Below are 4,510 nucleotides of genomic sequence, written 5' to 3' on the forward strand. Positions count from 1 at the left end.
CGAACCTACTGTGTTAAAAATAAAGTTACGTTAAATACTTGTGATGTATACATGTCATTTAATAATATTGTAAATCTGTTTTAAAAAAAATATATATACCTCGTTGAGTTTCTTGCCGGATTCTTCTCAGCAGAGGTTTTTCCGAACCGGTGGTAGATTTTTTTTGACATTCATAAGTGCTTGTTGTAGCCTAAATTGAATAAAGATATTTTGAATTTGACTTTGACTTTAATACTTCTAGCATCTCATAAGGTTTAACCAAAATACAATGTCCCACATATTTCACCGTGCAGCTGTCTCACTTTGACGGCAGGTGGTCGCTATAACTCACCTGTTGCACTACAAACTATGTAACTGTGAAGCTATGTGACCATTGCAACGTTAAGATGACTACTAAAACGATGTTTTATAGCATAATATAAGTTTGACGACCAGATGGCCTAGTGGTTAGAGAACCTGACTACGAAGCTTGAGGTCCCGGGTTCGATTCCCGTGTCGGGGCAGCTATTTGTATGAAAAATACGAATGTTTGTTCTCGGGTCTTGGGTGTTTAATATGTATTTACGTATGTATCTATCTATATAATTATATTTATCCGTTGCTTAGTACCCATAACACAAGCTTTGCTAAGCTTACTTTGAGACTAGGTCAATTGGTGTGAATTGTCCGTGATATTTATTTATTTATTTTATTTATTTTATTTATTTTATTTATTTTATTTATTTTATTATTTTATTTATTTTATTTATTTTATTTATTTTATTTATTTATTTATTTTATTTATTTTAATTTTATTTATTTATTTTATTTATTTATTTATTATTTATTTATTTTATTTATTTTATTTATTTTATTTATTTTATTTATTTTATTTATTTTATTTATTTATTTATTTTATTTTATTATTTATTTATTTATTTTATTTATTTATTTTTATTTTATTTACTTTATTTTATTTATTTCGGGCATCAACAGAAATACAGTACATTATAATAGGACTTAGGTACTAAACAGAAAGCCAATAACAGATGTCCACAGAAATACAGTCGGCGAATCATACTCAAAACAGTTAAAACTAACACAGGCAACAAGTATTGTTAGTGAGTCCACAAGACTATGATCTCTAGTATGATGTGTGTGTGTGTGTGTATGTTATTTTAATAACCAACAAAAAGTTAGAAAACCCCCGACATTGTCTCTTCAAAGTTCAATATCTCCAAAAATCTCTCAATATCTTATCTTATATCTGCTTACAACCCTAGTCTCATAAGAATATTGTATACACTAACAATACTTGGATCTACTGTTATCCGAAAAAAAAAAATTTTTTTTAATGCGGCTGAACCGATTTTGATAAGACATATCTAAAAACTATCGCTAGAAACCTTGCTTTCAAATAAAAAAAACCCGCATTCAAATCGGTTCACTCGCTTGAGAGCTACGGTGCCACAGACACACAGAAATACTTATACACATAGCGGTCAAACTTATAACACCCCTCTTTTTGCATCGGGGGTTAAAAATGAATCCCACTAATATTGTAAATGCAAAAGTTTGTAAAGTCTGTTCGTTTGTTTGTTACTTCTTCACTTCTAAGCCGCTGAATCGATTAGGTCCAGGTCTCAACACATTACTCCGTATCATATCATGACCGTAACAGCAACGTGCCAGGCAAACATATATTCTTTGTATCGAAAAGCATGAGACTATGCCCACAGCACAGCACGTTTCGTATCCGACCCTCGCCATCGCGTGTTACGTGTGGTCGACCAAAAAAGTGCTAATTGGTAAACCAATTTTCATCCATCATCATTCCAGCCTATATACGTCCCACTGCTGGGCACAGGCCTCCTCTCAGAACAAGAGGGCTTGGGCCATAGTTCCCACGCGGGCCCAGTGCGGATTGGGAACTTCACACGCACCATTGAATTGCTTCGCAGGTTGTGCAGGTGTCCTCACGAGTTTTTCCTTCACCACAAAGCTCGTGGTAAATTTCAAATGTAATTCCGCACATGAATTTCGAAAAACTCAGAGGTGCGAGCCAGGGTTTGAACCCACGACCCTCTGTTTGAGAGGCGATAGGTGAAACCACTAGGCCACCACGGCTTTAATGACAATAATTGGAGTTATGGAGTTGAAGCATATTTACCAGAACCTCACAAGTAAAGGTGCTTATCGAAAAAAAAATAAGAGGCGCGTTAGAAACGTATACAATTCTTATTATTTCAAAAAATGTGCGTTTTGTTCTTTCACTAGCACTGTTCATTCACTAATAGGTACGAGTACACTTACCCTAGTTAAATAAATAAATAAATATCACGGGACAATTCACACCAATTGACCTAGTCCCAAAGTAAGCTTAGCAAAGCTTGTGTTATGGGTACTAAGCAACGGATAAATATAATTATATAGATATAGATACATACTTAAATACATATTAAACACCCAAGATCCAAGAACAAACATTCGTATTTTTCATACAAATATCTGCCCCGACGCGGGAGTCGACCCGGGACCTCAAGCTTCGTAGTCAGGTTCTCTAACCACTAGGCCATCTGGTCGTCTAGTTGTATTCCATAAGTCACCAATCCTATGGTAACTTAGCAGACAAATTTCCCCAGCTTTAATAAAAACACGTTCCGGAAACTTCGGCGATCAGTTTAATTGGTTTTCTTTGCCGTCTTTTTACCAGCTTTCATTAAGATTCCTGAACGACAGTGCCGCAGTACTGCAGAATAGAAATGATATCATCAGGCTTAATTACAAAATGTCTTAATTGCTACTTAATATTAATTATTATTACTACGAAACTGCTACTGGTTTTAAAAAAATATTTATTTATTTTTTTCGCTTTATTTGCGTTGGGTAGGTATTATTTTTAATTAATTTTATAAGAATTTTAAAGAACGACCTTAATAATATTTAATATTTATTGTTGCATAATATTCTCATCTTACTGTGAAAATGAATGTTAGATTAACACATTGGTCAAATTATGCGTAAATATAAGTAAGTTTAGTTCGACAAAGAATTTCCGCCTGCTTCGTTTGTGATCTTTTTTTTTTCAGTTTCATGGAATAAGTTCCTATAGTTTTTATGTATTGTTGGAAAGCTAAGTAAACGGTTATGTTTTTAAAATAATCTGCAAGCAACCTGTATTTTGCAGGGTCCGCCCGGATTGCCACCACCATCTTGCCCGCTAATCCTGACATGAAGCAGCAGGGCTTGCACTGTTGTGTTTCGGCGTGGAGAGCAAGACAGCTGGTGAAATTACTGGCACTTGAGGTATCCCATCTGAGGCCTCTAGGTTGGCAACGCATCTGCAATACCCCTGGTGTTGCAGATGTTTATAGACGTTGGTGATCTCTTACCATCAGGAGACCCACTTGTTCGTTTGCCATCCAGTCGATTAAAAAAAGCCAAGTTTCATATAGTATATTTTTATCGAGGGACCAAAATAAGCCAATATATGCCCGAGGTGGTTAGCCACACCCGAGCTTTAGCGAGGGTCTCTATTTATCCGAGGGTTTATATTGACTTTTAGTCTCGAGGTGAAAACTCTATTTTTCACTTCGATTGCGAGAAAACGCTTTCTCTGAAAGAATTAATGCTTTTCTTATTCCTCCAGTCCTTAAAACTTTCATAGGTTTTTAAATAAATCTTTCTAGATTTCGGCGGCAAAAGATTATCAATTATGTATTTTGCTCTTGTCGACATCATAATTTTCACTATCACTTGACGACATTGTGAGAATAATCATTTTATTTTAATCGTTTATGATTCACGCTCTACAACAATTTCAAAGTTTTCGCGGTAAGTATTTTTTTCCAACCAGACACAGATATAACAAAATCGCAGCAGCGAACGGCGAAATGGTCCATACACAAAGGAATAAATAGAATGGCGCCACCTTCTATGCGGAAATGGCATAGAACTAAGACCACGTAGACTAAAAACGTAACATTTTCGTTATGAAAATGGTCCACACACAATCTTTTTTTATGCCAAAAAACAAAGCAAGTACTTACTGGCTGTTTGTGTTTATCTAAGTCACTCGAAGTAAATTAAAAAATAATTACTTTTACTCCCTAGGGACTAAAGTGCTCACTTTACTCCCGCCTCGTAAGGCTATATTGACCTACTTTTAGAGCACGAGAAGTGAAAGTAAACAGTGAAAGTGTTTTTTTTTGTTTTTAAGGCATTTTAGTAGAAACAATCTCAAAAAATATTGAATTAATATAGATAGATAGATAGATAGATATAATCTTTATTCTTCAAAACAAAGACATGGCTTAGTAGCTAAAGAGTAATAAAACTAACAATTAAATAAATACATAAATTAAATAACAATTAAACAGATCAGACACATAAATAAGAAGCCATGTGATGCACTGAAGAACAGGCGCTGGCTGCGCTGAAGAATATCGCTTTTCGTCTCGCATTTTTAAATTTGAACCGATAGTTGTTGTTTTAATATTGATATATAACCAGTGTTTAATCGTTTTCATAA

This window comes from Choristoneura fumiferana, chromosome 29 (assembly GCF_025370935.1).
Source record: "Choristoneura fumiferana chromosome 29, NRCan_CFum_1, whole genome shotgun sequence".
NCBI lineage: Eukaryota > Metazoa > Arthropoda > Insecta > Lepidoptera > Tortricidae > Choristoneura > Choristoneura fumiferana.